Below are 20479 nucleotides of genomic sequence, written 5' to 3'. Positions count from 1 at the left end.
CACAGAAGATGGAGCTTTTGTTTTCTTCTGTATCATAGGAGTATCTCCTTCTTGGAAGATGAGGAGTTCCACGCTTGAGTGATGGATCCATGTTTTGATGTCCTGTATATTTACAGAATGAGTGACAAGTAAAACAAGACAAGCTTCCTCCCTTTGGAATTTTAATTGATGGTCAGGATGTTGGGTTTTCCAGTTTTTAAGCATTACCCAATTCTCAGATTTTATATAATGTAAGGAGCATCAGTAGGAAAAGACAGCCTGTCAGAAGATATTTATGTATATGACTCCTGAAGACTTTATGTATTTTATTGTCTTCAATTCAGTAATTAGGTGTTCATTGCCTGGGTAAGCATGGTTTTTAAGAAAGGGTCTCCCACGGGTCATTTCATAAGGGCTTAATCCAAGCCCATTTCTGGGAGCTACTTTTATTCTAAGCAGTGCAATTAGTATGGCTTTATCCCAGGTTAGGTTGGTTTCTTGACATATTTTAGCCAAAGTTCACTTGAGAGTATGACTCATTTTCTCAGTTTTTCTCTGCAGTGAGGTCTCCAGGGAGTGTACTTTCTGGGAAATGTCTAAGACGTTAGATATTTCTTGAGAAATGTTTGCAATAAAGATACTACCATTATCACTTTGTATAGAGTAAGGCTCCCCAAACCTAGGGATAATTTTTTTCAGTGATGCTTTCGCTACTTCAGATATGTTTTTCTGTGTTGCAAGGAAAGGCTTCCATCCATCCTGAGAGTATGGCTACAAATATCAACAAGTATTTGCAATTTCCTTGAGCTTTTGGCATTACAGTAAAGTCTATTTGCTAATTCTTTCCAGAATCTAATCCTCAATATTGGACTTCTTGTTTAGGTATCAAAGGTGCTAATTTTAAGTCAACTTTAGTACATGTTATACATTCTTGATTTGCCTTTTGTATAATTTTCTTCATGTTTGGATCTACTATAAATTTTCTTAATGATCGGTTCATGGAGTCTCTTCCATAATGGGCTTTTATGTAGGTGGGAAATAACCTCTTTCATTATTTTTTCCATTATAAGTAAAATTCCAGCCTCACTTTCAAGCCATCCACATTAAATATTAACAATATATCCCCATTCTCTGGCTCTTCATAAGTCATTTGGAGAAAATTCTGGTGACTTGAAAGGACTGAAATTAATAATTGCAGAGAAAGTAGGAATAAGTGCTGCTAAGAGGATAGGTGCTCTAGATCTGGCAACTCTTTCAGTGATATAATCTGCAAAGTTATTTCTGGAGATTATAAAGCTCTCTCCCTTTTGGTGTCCTGGGAAGTGGGTGACTGCAATTTCTTGTGGTAGCATTATTGCATCTAAGAGTTTTAAAATAGTATCTGCATGTTTTATGTCTTTATTTCCTGGTGTTAACCATCCTTGCTCTTTCCAAATGGCTCCATGAGCATGGACGACTGAAAAAGCATATTTAGAGTCTGTGTAGACATTCACCCTTTTATCCTTTTCTAAATGTAAAGTTTTGTGAGTGCTGTGAGTTCCATGGGCTGTGCAGACATACCTGGAGAAAGAGCTCCTGTTTATAGCACATCTTACAAAACAGCAATGGCATACCAAATATCTGCCCAAGTTGGGTCGTGTGTAGAAAAATAGACACAAAAAGACCCTCCATCTTTTTGAGGTCTTCCCAGCAGGAAGCTGTGCCAATTTGAATGTGTTATGTCCCCCCAAATGCCATTATTTTTGATGTAATCTTGTGTGGGCAGACATATCAGTGTTAATTAGATTGTAATTCTTTGAGTGTTTCCATGGAGATGTACCCCACCCAACTGTGGGTGATAACTCTGATTGGATAATTTCCATGGTGGTGTTGGCCCACCCGCTAGGTGGGTCTCAATTAAACTACTGGTGCACTATATAAGATCAGACAGAAGGAGTGAGCTTGCTACAGCCAAGAGGGACACTTTGAAGAATGCACAGGAGCTGAGAGAGTAGCTGCAGATGAGAGACATTTTGAAAACGGCCGTTGAAAGAAGACTCTTGATCTGGAGAAGATAAGAGAGGACAAACGCCCCAAGTGCAACTAAGAGTGACTTTTTGAAGAACTGCAGCCTAGAGAGGAACACCCTTGAAGAAAGCCATTTTGAAATCAGAGCTTTGGAGCAGACACCAGCCACGTGCCTTCCCAGCTAACAGAGGTCTTCCGGACACCATTGGCCATCCTCCAGTGAAGGTACCCGATTGCTGATGTGTTACTTTGGACACTTTACGGCTTTAAGACTGTAACTGTGTAACCAAATAAACCCCCTTTTATAAAAGCCAATCCATCTCTGGTGTTTTGCATTTCAGCAGCATTAGCAAACTAGAACAGAAGCCATATTATTCTTCCAATTAAATATATTAGAAGTAGAAAAAGGAGAGTGCATATATATACACATATAACCTCTTGGGTAACTTGATCCTCAATCCTGGTTGGAACCTCAATGGGAATTGCCCCACCTGGGATTGAGTAGGTCCCTGGACAAATTGTGTGTCCTGATGGATATGGGGTGGGAAAGCCATTCCTTCCTTACCAGGGGATGAAGGGCTTGATGAGGCCCACTCTGAGGTGAAGTGGCATATGGGGGTAGAGGAACAGAAGGAAATTCAATATGTAATAGTGAGACCCGTCCTTGGGCCATTATACTTCATATTCCAATTTAAATTGGGGCCAAGCATTAACACAAAGAATTATCATTCTTTTCCTTTTCATAGGTTCGTATCCAAATGTTGACCAGTTATCAAGAATACATTTTAGGGGGCTGCAGCCATTGTCACTAGTATTATTAACACTCCCCATGGTTACAATTTCCCTTTTCAGTGCCTTAACAAAATGTATCATAAAAACATAGCAAACCAAAATCCAAGAAAACTGAACAGAAAACCAAAACCAGTGTGGGGGGGGTCTATACCCAATAAACAAGAGGGGCTTGACTAAGGTGGCCCTGAACCCATAATCTTAATCAATAGGTGCTATTCTAGTCTATAGCCAGAAACCAAACGAGTAACAGACTTTGGCCAAAAAAAAAAGGAGGCACAGTATATACAGTTACATACCCAGAAGACACCTGTTCCCAGAACAGATGAATGAAAACAAACACAAAAACATACCAAAACTTATGGGATAAAGCAAAGGCAGTAATCAGAGGGAAGTTGTTTTAGTTTGTTAGCTGCAAAAACAGATACTGTATAATGGATTGGCTCAACAACAGAAATATTTTGGCTCATGGTTTCAGAGGCTACAAGGCTTGCTTTCTCCTGGGGTTGGCATCTTCTGGCTGGGCAGAAATCTTTGGGATTCCTTGGCTTTTCCATCACAGAGCAATGCAAATAGCAGTGTCTTCTTTCTCTTCTGGGTTCCATTGATTTGCAGCTTCTGGCTGCTTCTGGAGCTTCTCTCTCTGTGACCTTCCCTATAAGGACTCCAGTAAAATTATTAAGACCTATCCTGCTTCAAGTGGGCCACAATTTAACTATAGTAACCTCACCAAAAGTTCCTATTTACCGTTGGTTCACACCCACAGGAATGGATTAAGATTAAGAAGATGTTTTCCTGGGTTACATAACTTTAAGCCACCATGGAAATATATAGCTGTAAATGTTTACAATAAAATAAAAAGAAGAAAGTTCTCAAATCAGTAACCTAACCTTGACATAGAAGAAGTAGAAAAAAGAAAAGCAAATTAAACCCAGAATGAGCAGGAGGAGAGAAATAGCAAAGATCAGAATGGAGAGAAATGAAATAGAGTAGAAAAATAGTAGACATAAACAACAAAACCAAAAATTGATCTTTGAAAAGATCAATAAAATTTACAAACTTTAGTTACATGAACAAAGAAAAACCAAAGAAAATACAAATAAGTAAAATGAGAAATAAAAGGGGGGACTTTGCTACTATCCCACAGAAATAAAAAGAATTGAAGAAGATACTATGGACAACTATACACAAATAAATTAGATAATCTATATGTAATGGATAAATTCCTGAAAACACGTAAATTACCTAACTGACTCAAGAAGAAATAGAAGACCTCAATAAACCAATACAGGTAAATAGATTGACTCAATAATGAAAAGCCTCTGAATAACAATAAAGTCCGGGACCAAATGACTTCACTGGTGAATTTTACCAAACGCTCAAATGCTTCCAAAAACCTTAAGAGAAAGGAACATTTCCTAAATGATTATCAGGCCAGCATTACCCTAATATGAAAACCAGATAAAGATATCACAAGGAAAGAAAATTAAGACCAATATCTCTTATGAATATAAATGCAAAAATGCTCAATCAAATACTGACAAACTGAATCCAACTGCACATTAAAAGGATTATATACCATGACCAAATGGAATTTATCCCAGGATTTCAAGGTTGGTTCAACACAAGAAAATCAATTAATGTAATACACTATATTAATAGAATGAAAGTAAAAACCCACTTGATCTTCTCAATTGATTGACAAAATCCAGCACTCTTTCTTAATAAAATTGCTCAGAAAACTAGGAATGGAAGGAATCTTCCTCAACATGATAAAGAGTATATATGAAAAACCTACAAAAAAAAAAAAAAAAAAGAAAAACCTACACCTAACATCATACTCAACTATGATAATCTGAAAGCATTCCCCCTAAGAACAAGAACAAGACAAGTATGCCTGCTTTCACCACTGTTATTCAAAAGTGCACTGGAAGTTCTAGTCAGAGCAATTATTCAAGGGAAGGGAAGGGATGAGAGGGGAGAGGAGGGGTCCAACTTGGGAAGGAAGAAAAACTTTCCCTATTCTCACATGACATGACCCTATACATAGAAAATCCCAGAGACTCCACGAGAAAGCTACTAAGGCTAATAAACAAATTCAGCAGAGTAGCAGGATATAAGATCAATATGTAAAAATCAGTGGGGTTTCCATTTCACACCCACTAGAGTGGCAACTATTTAAAAAAAAAAAAACAGAAAATTACAAGTATTGGAAAGGATGTGGAGAAATGGAACACTCATTCATTACTGGTGGCAATGTAAAACGATGCAGCCTCCACCGAAGACGGTTTGGCAGTTCCTCAGAAAGCTAAGTAGAGCATTACCAGAAGACTTGGCAATCCCTTGACTAGGTATATACCCGAAAGAATTGAAAACAGGGACTCGAACAAATATTTGCACACTAATTTTAATACTGGCATTATTCACAAAAAAAATTGCCAAAAGATGGAAGCAATCCAAGTGTCCATCAACAAAAAAATGGTTAAACAAAATGTATACACATCCAATGGAATACTATTCAACATTAAAAGAGAATGAAGTTCTGGTTCATGCAACAACATGGATGAGCTGGGTTAGCCAGGGTGGGCAGTGGACTGCAAAGGGACAAAAGGGACCTCTTTGAGTGGGTGGAAATTTTGTATTATCTTGATTGGGGTGGGAGTTAAATGGGTTTATATATTTTAAAACATAGAAAACTGTATGATTAAAATGGGTACTTTTTTTATGTTGTGTTTTATTTTATTTTACATCTCCATAATTTCACTGCAAATCCCTAGTTGAGGGCCCCTGGATTGTGCTTTAATAATAATTACATTTACTCAGACTTACTATGTGCCAGGATCTATGTTAGTCTTTCATGTGCATTATCTCAATTCTCACTACATTGAAATGAAGAAAGGACCATCATTTTAAAATGAGCAAACTGAGGCCCAGAGAGTAAAAAGGCTACTGGGTTGAAGTTTGGTAGTTTCAGGTATTTACTTCTAGCTATTTCAATATATTAAAACCTAAAAAGTGTTATCTATATAGTGCATAAGAATGTCCACCAGAGTGACCTCTCATCTCCGTTTGAAATCTCTCAGCCACCAAAGCTTTATTTCATTTCATTTCGCATCCCTCTTTTGGTCAAGAAGATGTTCTCAATCCCATGATGCCGGGTCCAGATTCATCCCCAGGAGTCATATCTCACATTGCCAGGGAAATTTACACCCCTGGGAGTCGGATCCCACGTAGTGGGGAGGGCAGCAAGATCACCTGCCAATTTGGCTTAGTTAGAGAAAGAGGACCACATGTGAGCAACAAAAAGGCACTCAGGGGGAGACTCTTAGGCACAATTATAAGCATGTTTAGCCTCTCCTTGCAGCAACAAGCTTCATAGGGACAAGCCCCAAGACAGAGTGCTCAGCACATCAAGCTGTCAGTCCAAAATGGGTGCATTTTTTGCATATAAATTACACATCCATAAAGTTTTTTATTTTTAAGTGGGTAACAATATTAGGAAGATGCCCAAAGGTCCACAAAAGAACTTGGATTTTATTTTTTAATGAGAAGCCATCATTGTTGCTTACCAGGGACTGATAAAATCAATAAAATCATTTTAATTTGTCAAAAAGCCATTGGGGTAAGGCATTGTGCCAGATATTGCAGCAAGTCAGATGAAGATAATGCAAAAGAAAACCATTTATATTTGTGTTATGTTTTATCTTTTGCATAGACAAAGCACTTACAAGTATGTTGACTAAATGGGGCATCACCCAACCAATCAACTTAGGAGAGAAGGCAGGTTTTAAGTCCCTTTTACTTATAAGACAACTGAGACTCAGATTGGTAAATGGGGAAGTGAGGACTGGATCTTCTGATGACAAATTCGACTCTCTATCATAATTTACATGTATATAGAGCTGAACAATTTATAAATGATTTCCACACATATAATCCCTTTAATACATCAACTCTGTGAGGTGCTCTCTGTTTTTATCCTCATTCTGGGGACAAGAACAACAAGATTTAAAAGGCTTCAGAGAATTTCCAAGGAACACGGAACTGGTTAAGTTCCAAGGCCAGGACGTGGCCCTGCCTCTTCCAGCCACATGTCAGTGCTCTCCTGACAGCACACGATCTCTCCGAGTCCTTGTCATGCGGGTCTCAGCCTCGGCCTAGGCCCAGGAGCCACAGTTGCTCTGTAGCCCCCGGAAGCTCCTCAGGACCATCTCAGACCGTGGGGTCACCGTCCCTCAACTCGAGTCCCCCACCTCAGACTCCTGCTCTTAAACCTTCACCAAGGACGTGGTGCGCTGGGATTTTTTCTTTCTGGCTTAGGCTAGGTTTTATTCATCTCACTTTTTCTTCTCACTTTCTCCCGCCTTCTCTCTCATTACTACAAATCTTTATTGATTCCTTAAAATCATTATAAAAGCCACAAATGTTCACTATAAAAAAAAATTAGTAATATAAAAGTGTATGAATTTGATTTGGAGGAAAATGCCTAAATTTTCAATGGGAAGTGTTTCTCAATGTGAACAAATAAATCATTCTGCTATTAAAAGTTTTATGGTTGGTGAAAAAAATGGCCCCCTATTGGCAACCTCCCCTGCTACTCTCAGTGCTCACCCCTCTTTGGGGTGGGGAACTTGTCAGCTAACATTTATTGGTGCCTGCTATGTACTAAGTGCCTTAATTGAACTATCTCATTCGATGCTCTCCTCATTTGCCAGCTGGTAGTGGGCATGGAGAGAGGAAGTTCATGGTGAAGTGGTCAGCTCAAGATAACACTAGTGGATATAGGTAGAAGAGTTAAATTCAGGTTTTGATTCTGAAACCATGCCTAGACTCTACTGTCTCCATAAGGAGTCCCCAAATGGTGGCCTTGCAATGACCCTGGTATTCTCCTGAGGGACGAGTGCAAGCCCTGCAGAAGGCTGAAAGTACAGGCAAACTCAACCTCATCCAAAGAAGTGCAAGGGAATTACCTGCCTGGAGGCTCAGGCTTCAGCAGGGGATCCTGGCTACATACGGAATAAATCTCATAGGGGAGCTTTCCAGGCTGCATGATGGACCAAGGGAATGATATATGGAGGGCAATAGGGAAGGAAGTGGGTTAGTAACCTCCAAGTTGATTATTTCTGCTTTTAAGAACAAGTTCCCTTTTTCTCCTCCCTCCTTTCCTTCCTTTCTTCCTTGTCAATCTCTTGCTTTCCTTTTTCATCTTACCGAAACCTGTGGGAAATGCTGGTGCCCTCCTGAGCCAAAACCTTTTAAACATTTTTACCCTGATTTCAGAGAGGCATCCGTTGATCCCTCCATTGTCTGTGATGGAGCAAAATCTCAGACCCATAATTATCTCTTCTCCTGGCAGGTCTTAAGATGAGACAGACAGGAAGACCAGAGCAACGTCTTCTCAGGTGCCACCTCTTAGCGCCGGGCTTTGTGAGTCTGTTATTTGGGGCACAGCAGAAGGCAAGGCCCTATCCCACTGAGGATCAATGGGAATATAAGCTGTTGCTCGTGAATAGACTGTGATCCCCGGCAGTTGTCAGGCCTCCTTCGTAATGGCTATTTATCCCCTCTTAATTGCTACCCCTGCTCTCCCTCGCTCTGTGCTTGCTGGCACTTCCCACCCCTGCCACCCTGGGCAAACGCAGAGACTGAGGAGTGCCTTCGGTGAGCCTGAAAGCTGTGTTCCTACAGAGTGACCGAGCCAAGAGAATCTCAGAGGAAGAGAACCTCAAGCCCACCTGCATCTGGACCCCTTGTTATGTGATATAATAAATATATGCCCATTTAATTTAAAAAAGAAATACATTTACACATAAGCAAAAATCCTACACAACGTATTAAAAATGAAATCAAGTGTTATTTAATAAGGACAATACATCATGTATTAAAAATGAAACCAAGTGTAATATAATAAGGACAATATACCATAACCAAGTTCGATAAATGCAAACTAGGTTGAAATGTGAAAAGCAAAAAATGTAATTCATAATTTAACCCAGCTCAGATAAAAACTTTAAGATATTAAAAAATAAACCCTGTGTTCACTTGGTAAGCTGCCTCTTTGAGAGCTAGTGAGTCACATGGAAATTGCTAAATTGCCTTATTACTTTGAGTGTCACTTTCAGCTGGGCTGAGTCAGGCAAACAAGTTTTATTTTTGTTCCAATTTAGATTGAGTGGTTGGTCTTCCTAGAGTCCGGGTTGGGGAAACTGTGAGATCTTCCTGGATTTAATGGGAAAGAGGGCAAGGCACTGCTGTGGTGGATGATGATGCATAGACCTCGTACCTGCCAGCTCAGGTAAGATCTCCCTGCACAAGAGAGGGTAAAACTTTTCCCAAAGTTTTACTGGGAAAGAATCACCTTGTTATCCCAATTCTGCCCACCAGAAAATAAGGACCAAAAGAAAGGGTCCTATCTTCTTGACCAAAAGAGGGATGTGAAAGGAAATGAAATAAGCTACAGTGGCAGAGAGTTTCCAAAAGGAGCCGAGAGGTCACTCTGGTGGGCACTCTTACGCACAATATAGACAACCCTTTTTAGGTTCTAATGAATTGGAATAGCTAGCAGTAGATACCTGAAACTATCAAACTACAACCCAGAACCCAAGAATCTTGAAGATGATTGTATAAAAATGTAGCCTATGAGGGGTGACAATGTGATTGGGAAAGCCATGTGGATCACACTCCCCTTTGTCTAGTTTATGGATGGATAAGAAGAAAAATGGGGGAAGGAAAATAAAAAAGGTACCCAATGTTCTTTTTTACTTTAATTGTTCTTTTTCACTTTAATTGTTCTTTTTCACTTTAATTTTTATTCTTATTATTTTTGTGTGTTTGGTAATGAAAATGTCAAAAATTAATTTTGGTGATGAGTAAACTACTATATAATGGTACTGTGAACAATCGAATGTACGCTTTGTTTTGTATGACTGCATGGTATGTGAATATATCTCAATAAAAATGAATTATAAAAAAAAAAAAAAGAATGGGTTCTGCACCCTCATTGGTTAAGTTGTTCCTTGGGAAATATTTCTTTGCCTATGTTAGCTATGTGTTGGAGTTTGATGCTTTACCTGAATCAAAATAAGTTCAGCCCTGCAGCTGTGAGGTGTGTGGGAAATCGTGTATACGCGCCGCGTACTTAAGCTTGAGAGCGGCTCCTTTGCATGCCACGTGTGCTTGGAGACCTTCAAACACAACTCCCACCTCAAAGACCGCGAGAGGCGACACAAAGGCACGAGAACAATATGCACAGAGAAAGGTAGCAGGTGAGCCCCAGCGCAGTGCGGAGCCAGCAGAGCAGGTGCAGGAGGCCGAGCAGCAGCTGGAGACAATAGCCGGTAGCTAAGGTCCAGGTCGCCGGAGAAGTGGAGAGTGGGGTTACCTCGGTCCCAGCAAAAGAGTGCCAGTCACTGCACTTCTGTGGAAATTTACAGAACATTGTACTCGCTGGACTCAAGATAGCGCTTCGTCATATGTTTTAAAAAACTTTTCAAGGAAACTCATTCCTAGATTCCGACCAGTTTCACCATCTTGTCTGGGGTCTAGTATTAATGTTGCCAAAAAGGATTTTTCATTGTTGTGTTTAAAAAATAATAATAATAATTTTAATTTGAGAGCTCTTGTGTCCAGTTTAGAATAAGGGACTTCTATTCCATTTTTAATATTCTCCACTTGCTGCCCTGGTGAATGCACTGTACAGAGTGATAACTGAGTAAATTGATTTCTTAATCATCACACTTATACATGTGACTTGTAATTTAAACAGCATTTTAATAACTTAATAGGGATACTTCAGATAGATGCAGAAAATATTGGTAGGCGATTGACCAAGAACACTGCGCAGATATGAAAATCAGTTCTGAACATGCAGTAGGTATTACATTTATATTTGGTTTAATTTTGTATCACTATTTCTCACTGTTCGTGAGGACATCTGATGGTTGATTTGCTGAAGTATTGCTTCATCCATTTTGATTGCCCCGTACCTGCCCCAAAACAGGTAGTTTCACATGTCATGCGGGCTGAGCAAGCCCACCTGGATATTGAGTGGTCTTACAGTGAGTTCTTATGTTCCTCTTATTTTTGGGCATTACCACTTCTGTAACAGAATGAGGGTTGTGGAGTGGAATAGGAACCTGGCTCTTAGAGATAAGGTTCTATGTGTGCAATGATTCCAGGATTTTGTCAATTGAAATAATTCTTAATTGATTTTGAAATTACATTTTTATTTAGGATCAAAATTAGGACAAGAACAGGTTTGCTTCTTCAAATAACATTTTTCTAGCTTAGGAGAACGACCTTCAAGTTTTAGGCTCTCTGCATCACATGATTTATCCATAAAGGAGATGCAGTTGCTTAATTAAATTACTAAATTTAAGATCTTTTAAGTATCTAACTAATATAGAATTTTGGTCATATGTATTTCACATAAAAGTAGGCAGCTGCACTTTTTTTACACATTGAATTCAAATAATTTCCAATAGCAACAAACAGCAGACTGTTTTAACCAGTATTAAAGATCATCAGACCAAATGTTTATGTTTTTGAAGTATCTTTCATCACTGGTTACAATTTTAAATAGAAGTTGATTGCCTTTTCATAGCCATAAATCAGAATCATAAAATCTGCTTCACCTTGGGTGTATGAAATGTTCTTTTAACCATTTATTTAGAAATATATTGAAATACCAACAATAGTTTGAATTATGCTCCGTAATAAGGTATTAATCCATTATTTTGGAATATGTACAATTTTAGAAAACTGTCCATCTTTAATTCATTTTCTGTTCCTAGGATTTTTTTAACATACATTAAAGTAATTTCATTTCTTTAAAAAAAAGAGAAATTCAGCCTTTAGAAGTTAGTTTCTGTTTGATGAGATTAAATTAAAATAGCACTTATGAGTAGATTTGGCCCAGGTCAGGAATAAACGGAGGTTCTAGGGAGAGGCGGGGCAAGATGGTGGACTGGTGACCTGTATGTTTTAGTTACTCCTCCAGAAAAGTAGGTAGAAAGCCAGGAACTGCGTGGACTGGACACCACAGAGCAATCTGACTTTGGGCATACTTCATACAACACTCATGAAAACGTGGAACTGCTGAGATCAGCGAAATCTGTAAGTTTTTGCGGCCAGGGGACCCGCACCCCTCCCTGCCAGGCTCAGTCCCCTGGGAGGAGGGGCTGTCAGCTCCAGGAAGGAGAAGGGAGAACTGCAGTGGCAGCCCTTATCGGAAACTCATTCTGCTGATCCAAACTCCAACCATAGATAGACGGAGACAAGACACCAGAGAATCTGAGGGCAGCCAGCCCAGCAGAGAGGAGACAGGCATAGAAAAAAAACAACACGAAAAACTCCAAAATAAAAGCGGAGGATTTTTGGAGTTCTGGTGAACAGAGAAAGGGGAAGGGCAGAGCTCAGGCCCTGAGGCTCATATGCAAATCCCGAAGAAAATCTGATCTCTCTGCCCTGTGGACCTTTCCTTAATGGCCCTAATTGCTTTGTCTCTTAGCATTTCAATAACCCATTAGATCTGTGAAGAGGGCCTTTTTTTTTTTAATCCTTTTTTCTTTTTCTAAAACAATTACTCTAAGAAGCCCAATACAGAAAGCTTCAAAGACTTGCTATTTGGGCAGGTCAAGACAAGAGCAGAACTAAGGGAGCTCTGAGACAAAAGGCAATAATCCAGTGGCTGAGAAAATTCACTAAACACCACAACTTCCCAAGAAAAGGGGGGTGTCCGCTCACAGCCATCATCCTGGTGGACAGGAAACACTCCTGCCCATCACCAGCCCCATAGCCCAGAGCTGCCCCAGACAACCCAGTGTGACGGAAGTGCTTCAAATAACAGGCACACACCACAAAACTGGGCATGGACATTAGCCTTCCCTGCAACCTCAGCTGATTGTCCCAGAGTTGGGAAGGTGGAGCAGTGTGAATTAACAAAGCCCCATTCAACCATCATTTCAGCAGACTGGGAGCCTCCCTACACAGCCCAGCAGCTCAGAACCGCCCTGGGGGGACGGCACTCACCTGTGACATAGCACAGTCATCCCTCAACAGAGGACCCGGGGTGCACGGCCTGGAAGAGGGGCCCACTTGCAAGTCTCAGGAACCATATGCCAATACCAAGGACTTGTGGGTCAGTGGCAGAGACAAACTGTGGCAGGACTGAACTGAAGGATTATACTATTGCAGCAGCTTTAAAACTCCAGGATCACCAGGGAGATTTGATTGTTAGAGCCAACCCCCCTCCCTGACTGCCCAGAAACACGCCCCACATACAGGGCAGGCAACACCAACTACACACGCAAGCTTGGTACACCAATTGGACCCCACAAGACTCACTCCCGCACTCACCACAAGGGCAAAGCAGGGGAGAACTGGCTTGTGGAGAACAGGTGGCTCGTGGACGCCACCTGCTGGTTAGTTAGAGAAAGTGTACTCCATGAAGCTGTAGATCTGATAAATTAGAGATAAGGACTTCAATTGGTCTACAAATCCTAAAAGAACCCTACCAAGTTAAGCAAATGCCAAGAGGCCAAAAACAAAAGAAAATTATAAAGCATATGAAAAAACCAGACGATATGGATAACCCAAGCCCAAGCACCCAAATCAAAAGATCAGAAGAGACACAGCACGTAGAGCAGCTACTCAAAGAATTAAAGATGAACAATGAGACCATAGTACGGGATACAAAGGATATCAAGAAGACCCTAGAAGAGCATAAAGAAGACATTGGAAGAATAAATAAAAAAATAGATGATCTTATGGAAATTAAAGAAACTATTGACCAAACTAAAAAGATTCTGGACACTCATAGTACAAGACTAGAGGAAGTTGAACAACGAATCAGTGACCTGGAAGATGACAGAATGGAAAATGAAAGCATAAAAGAAAGAATGGGGAAAAAAATTGAAAAAATTGAAACGGACCTCAGGGATATGATAGATAATATAAAACGTCCAAATATAAGACTCATTGGTGTCCCAGAAGGGGAAGAAAAGGGTAAAGGTCTAGGAAGAGTATTCAAAGAAATTGTTGGGGAAAACTTCCCAAATCTTCTAAACAACATAAATACACAAATCATAAATGCTCAGCGAACTCCAAATAGAATAAATCCAAATAAACCCACTCTGAGACATATTCTGATCACACTGTCAAACACGGAAGAGAAGGAGCAAGTTCTGAAAGCAGCAAGAGAAAAGCAATTCACCACATACAAAGGAAACAGCATAAGACTAAGTAGTGACTACTCAGCAGCCACCATGGAGGCGAGAAGGCAGTAGCACGATATATTTAAAATTCTGAGTGAGAAAAATTTCCAGCCAAGAATACTTTATCCAGCAAAGCTCTCCTTCAAATTTGAGGGAGAGCTTAAATTTTTCACAGACAAACAAATGCTGAGAGAATTTGCTAACAAGAGACCTGCCCTACTGGAGATACTCAAGGGAGCCCTACAGACAGAGAAACAAAGAAAGGACAGAGAGACTTGGAGAAAGGTTCAGTACTAAAGAGATTCGGTATGGGTACAATTAAGGATATTAATAGAGGGGAAAAATATATATGACAAACGTAAATCAAAGGAAGATGGCTGATTCAAGAAATGCCTTCACAGTTATAACGTTGAATGTAAATGGATTAAACTCACCAATTAAAAGGTATAGATTTGCAGAATGGATCAAAAAAAATGAACCATCAATATGTTGCATACAAGAGACTCATCTTAGACATAGGGACACAAAGAAATTGAAAGTGGAAGGATGGAAAAAATATTTCATGCAAGCTACAGCCAAAAGAACGCAGGTGTAGCAATATTAATCTCAGATAAAATAGACTTTAAACGCAGGGATGTTTTGAGAGACAAAGAAGGCCACTACATACTAATAAAAGGGGCAATTCAACAAGAAGAAATAACAATCATAAATATCTATGCACCCAGTCAAGGTGCCACAAAATACATGAAAGAAACACTGGCAAAACTAAAGGAAGCAATTGATGTTTCCACAATAATTGTGGGAGACTTCAACACATCACTCTCTCCTATAGATAGACCAACCAGACAGAGGACCAATAAGGAAATTGAAAACCTAAACAATCTGATAAATGAATTAGATTTAACAGACATATACAGAACATTACATCCCAAATCACCAGGATATACATACTTTTCTAGTGCTCACGGAACTTTCTCCAGAATAGATAATATGCTGGGACATAAAAGAAGCCTCAATAAATTTAAAAAGATTGAAATTATTCAAAGCACATTCTCTGACCGCACTGGAATACAATTAGACATCAATAACCATCAGAGAATTAGAAAATTCACAAACACCTGGAGGTTAAACAACACACTCCTAAACAATCAGTGGGTTAATGAAGAAATAGCAAGAGAAATTGCTAAATATATAGAGATGAATGAAAATGAGAACACAACATATGAAAACCTATGGGATGCAGCAAAAGCAGTACTGAGGGGGAAATTTATAGCACTAAACACATATATTAAAAAGGAAGAGGGAGCCAAAATCAAAGAACTAATGGATCAACTGAAGAAGCTAGAAAATGAACAGCAAACCAATCCTAAACCAAGTACAAGAAAAGAAATAACAAGGATTAAAGCAGAAATAAATGACATAGAGAACAAAAAAAACAATAGAGAGGATAAATATCACCAAATTTGGTTCTTTGAGAAGATCAACAAGATTGACAAGCCCCTAGCTAGACTGACAAAATCAAAAAGAGAGAAGACCCATATAAACAAAATAATGAATGAAAAAGGTGACATAACTGCAGATCCTGAAGAAATTAAAAAAATTATAAGAGGATACTGTGAACAACTGTATGGCAACAAACTGGATAATGTAGAGGAAATGGACAATTTCCTGGAAACATATGAACAACCTAGACTGACCAGAGAAGAAATAGAAGACCTCAATCAACCCATCACAAGCAAAGAAATCCAGTCAACAAAAATCTTCCCACAAATAAATGCCCAGGGCCAGATGGCTTCACAGGGGAATTATACCAAACTTTCCAGAAAGAACTGACACCAATCTTACTTAAACTCTTTCAGAACATCAAAGAAAATGGAACACTACCTAACTCATTTTATGAAGCTAACACCAATCTAATACCAAAACCAGGCAAAGATGCTACAAAAAAGGAAAACTACCGGCCAATCTCCCTAATGAATGTAGATGCAAAAATCCTCAATGAAATACTTGCAAATCGAATCCAAAGACACATTAAAAAAATCATACACCATGACCAAGTGGGGTTCATTCCAGGCATGCAAGGATGGTTCAACATAAGAAAATCAATTAATGTATTACAACACATTAATAATTCGAAAGGGAAAAATCAAATGATCATCTCAATAGATGCTGAAAAAGCATTTGACAAAATCCAATATCCGTTTTTGATAAAAACACTTCAAAAGGTAGGAATTGAAGGAAACTTCCTCAATATGATAAAAAGCATATATGAAAAACCCACAGCCAGCATAGTACTCAATGGTGAGAGACTGAAAGCCTTCCCTCTAAGATCAGGAACAAGACAAGGATGCCCGCTGTCACCACTGTTATTCAACATTGTGCTGGAAGTGCTAGCCAGGGCAATCCGGCAAGACAAAGAAATAAAAGGCATCCAAATTGGAAAAGAAGAAGTAAAACTGTCATTGTTTGCAGATGACATGATCTTATATCTGGAAAACTCTGAGAAATCAACGATACAGCTACTAGAGCTAATAAACAAATTTAGCAAAGTAGCGGGATACAAGATTAATGCACAAAAGTCAGTAATGTTTCTATATGCGAGAAATGAACAAACTGAAGAGAGACTCAAGAAAAAGATACCATTTTCAATAGCAACTAAAAAAATCAAGTACCTAGGAATAAACTTAACCAAAGATGTAAAAGACCTGTACAAAGAAAACTACATAACTCTACTAAAAGAAATAGAAGGGGACCTTAAAAGATGGAAAAATATTCCATGTTCATGGATAGGAAGGCCAAATGTCATTAAGATGTCAATTCTACCCAAACTCATCTACAGATTCAATGCAATCCCAATCAAAATTCCAACAACCTACTTTGCAGACTTGGAAAAGCTAGTTATCAAATTTATTTGGAAAGGGAAGATGCCTCGAATTGCTAAAGACACTCTAAAAAAGAAAAACGAACTGGGAGGACTTACACTCCCTGACTTTGAAGCTTATTATAAAGCCACAGTTGTCAAAACAACATGGTACTGGCACAAAGATAGACACATAGATCAATGGAATCAAATTGAGAATTCGGAGATAGACCCTCAGATCTATGGCTGACTGATCTTTGATAAGGCCCCCAAAGTCACTGAACTGAGTCATAATGGTCTTTTCAACAAATGGGGCTGGGAGAGTTGGATATCTATATTCAAAAGAATGAAAGAGGACCCCTACCTCACCCCCTACACAAAAATTAACTCAAAATGGACCAAAGATCTCAATATAAAAGAAAGTACCATAAAACTCCTAGAAGATAATGTAGGGAAACAGCTTCAAGACCTTGTATTAGGCGGACACTGCCTAGACTTTACACCCAAAGCACAAGCAACAAAAGAGAAAATAGATAAATGGGAACTCCTCAAGCTTAGAAGTTTCTGCACCTCAAAGAAATTTCTCAAAAAGGTAAAGAGGCAGCCAACTCAATGGGAAAAAATTTTTGGAAACCATGTATCTGACAAAAGACTGATATCTTGCATATATAGAGAAATCCTAAACTCAGTGACAATAGTACAGACAGCCCAATTAAAAAATGGGCAAAAGATATGAAAAGACAGTTCTCTGAAGAGGAAATACAAATGGCCAAGAAACACATGAAAAAATGTTCAGCTTCACTAGCTATTAGAGAGATGCAAATTAAGACCACAATGAGATACCATCTAACATCGATTAGAGTGGCTGCCATTAAACAAACAGGAAACTACAAATGCTGGAGGGGATGTGGAGAAATTGGAACTCTTATTCATTGTTGGTGGGACTGTATAATGGTTCAGCCACTCTGGAAGTCAGTCTGGCAGTTCCTTAGAAAACTAGATACAGAGTTACCATTCGATCCAGCGATTGCACTTCTCGGTATATACCCGGAAGATTGGAAAGCACTGACACGAACAGATATCTGCATGCCAATGTTCATAGCAGCATTATTCACAATTGCCAAGAGATGGAAACAACTCAAATGTCCTTCAACAGATGAGTGGATAAATAAAATGTGGTGTATACATACGATGGAATACTACGCGGCAGTAAGAAGGAACGACCTCGTGAAACATATGACAACATGGATGAACCTTGAAGGCATAATGCTGAGCAAAATAAGCCAGGCACAAAAAGAGAAATATTATATGCTACCACTAATGTGAACTTTGAAAAATGTAAAACAAATGGTTTATAATGTAGAATGTCGGGGAACTAACAACAGAGAGCAACTAAGGAAGGGGGAACAATAATCCAAGAAGAACAGATAAGCTATTTAACGTTCTGGGGATGCCCAGAAATGACTATGGTCTGTTAATTTCTGACGGATATAGTAGGAACAAGTTCACAGAAATGTTGCTATATTAGGTAACTTTCTTGGGGCAAAGTAGGAACATGTTGGAAGTAAAGCAGTTATCTTAGGTTAGTTGTCTTTTTCTTGCTCCCTTGTTATGGTCTCTTTGAAATGTTCTTTTATTGTAAGTTTTTTTTTTTAATTTTTTTTTTCATACAGTTGATTTAAAAAAAAAAAAACAAGGAAAAAAATATGTAGAGCCCCCTTGAGGAGCTGGTGGAAAATGCAGGGGTATTGGCCTACCTCACCTCGATGGTTGCTAACATGACCACAGACATAGGGGACTGGTGGTTTGATGGGTTGAGCCCTCTACCATAGGTTTTATCCTTGGGAAGACGGTTGCTGCAAAGGAGAAGCTAGGCCTCCCTATGGTTGTGCCTAAGAGCCTCCTCCGGAATGCCTCTTTGTTGCTCAGATGTGGCCCTCTCTCTCTAGCTAAGCCAACTTGAAAGGTGAAATCACTGCCCTCCCCCCTACGTGGGATCAGACACCCAGGGGAGTGAATCTCCCTGGCAACGTGGAATATGACTCCGGGGGAGGAATGTAGACCCGGCATCGTGGGACGGAGAACATCTTCTTGACCAAAAGGGGGATGTGAAAGGAAATGAAATAAGCTTCAGTGGCAGAGAGATTCCAAAAGGAGCTGAGAGGTCACTCTGGTGGGCACTCTTATGCAGAATTTAGACAACCCTTTTTAGGTTCTAAAGAATTGGGGTAGTTGGTGGTGGATACCTGAAACTATCAAACTACAACCCAGAACCCATGAATCTCGAAGACAATTGTATAAAAATGTAGCTTATGAGGGGTGACAATGGGATTGGGAAAGCCATAAGGACCACACTCCCCTTTGTCTAGTTTATGGATGGATGAGTAGAAAAATAGGGGAAGGAAACAAACAAACAAACAGACAAAGGTACCCAGTGTTCTTTTTTACTTCAATTGCTCTTTTTCACTTTAATTATTATTCTTGTTATTTTTGTGTGTGTGCTAATGAAGGTGTCAGGGATTGATTTAGGTGATGAATGTACAAATATGTAATGGTACTGTAAACAATCGAATGTTCGATTTGTTTTGTATGACTGCGTGGTATGTGAATATATCTCAATAAAATGAAGATTTTAAAAAAAAAACAGAAGTTCTATTGCACTGCTCTGTCCTCAAAACCCTGAAAAAAAGGTTTTATCCACCCCCCCCCCGACAAAGGGAGTACTCTGTGAAAGTTTTAGTCAGTAGGTAAAGAAAAAAAAAAAAAGCTTCAATTATTCAGAATTCCCCTTTCACTCAACAAATGCATTTGCTTTATAGGACAAATTTTGTTATACCTTATACAGGTATAAGGAACTGTGCTCATTCCTACAAGGAATAAAATTTTTAAACTTTAAGGCTGAGTGACAAGGCAATTCAATGGGGAAATAGTCTGTTCAACTAGTGATGCTGGACAACTGGATATCACATGCAAAGAATGAAGGTGGACCCCTACCTCACACTACATACAAAAATTAACTCAAAATGGATCAAAGACCTAAATGTAAGAGCTAAGACTATAAAAGTCTTAGGAGACAGAGACAACAGCTTCTTAAAGAGCAACTATTGGATGTGGTCCCCTTCCCCATACTGTCGACATCCCCCCTTTTAATATAAACAGGTTAGGGTGCTCACTGCCTAGACACCCCTGAAGAAGGAGAAAGAGATGAAGTGAGAGGAAGGAGTAGCAACAAACAAGATTGAACAAAGGTCTATGAATACTGAAACTTTATGTAATTATATATGTATTTTTGGATGCTGGGGTGCTGGGATGGCTGGAAGGAGGTAAATGACATGGTGGAACTGTAGCCTATAGCATCCCTTGGGATTTGCTCTATAGCTGCTCATTGAATTGTACCTTGAAGGTCTTCACCTTTCTGTATATAACTTGTATTACGTATAAGGAAAGAATCGAAATTTTGGAAATGTAACCCATAAGTTTTTGAAATTACCTGTATGACTGCTTGGCAAGCTGTATATCAAGAGATGACACCTTTCTATATGTATGTTATAGTTTACAATAATGAAAATGGGTGAAGTTGTGGAACTGTGACCCATGGTATTCTTTGAGATTTGCTTTCTGATTACTTGTG

The sequence above is a fragment of the Choloepus didactylus genome, chromosome 17 (assembly GCF_015220235.1).
Source record: "Choloepus didactylus isolate mChoDid1 chromosome 17, mChoDid1.pri, whole genome shotgun sequence".
Lineage (NCBI taxonomy): Eukaryota > Metazoa > Chordata > Mammalia > Pilosa > Megalonychidae > Choloepus > Choloepus didactylus.
The sequence above is the reverse complement of the archived record's forward strand: the minus strand, read 5'-3'. Positions refer to the sequence as shown.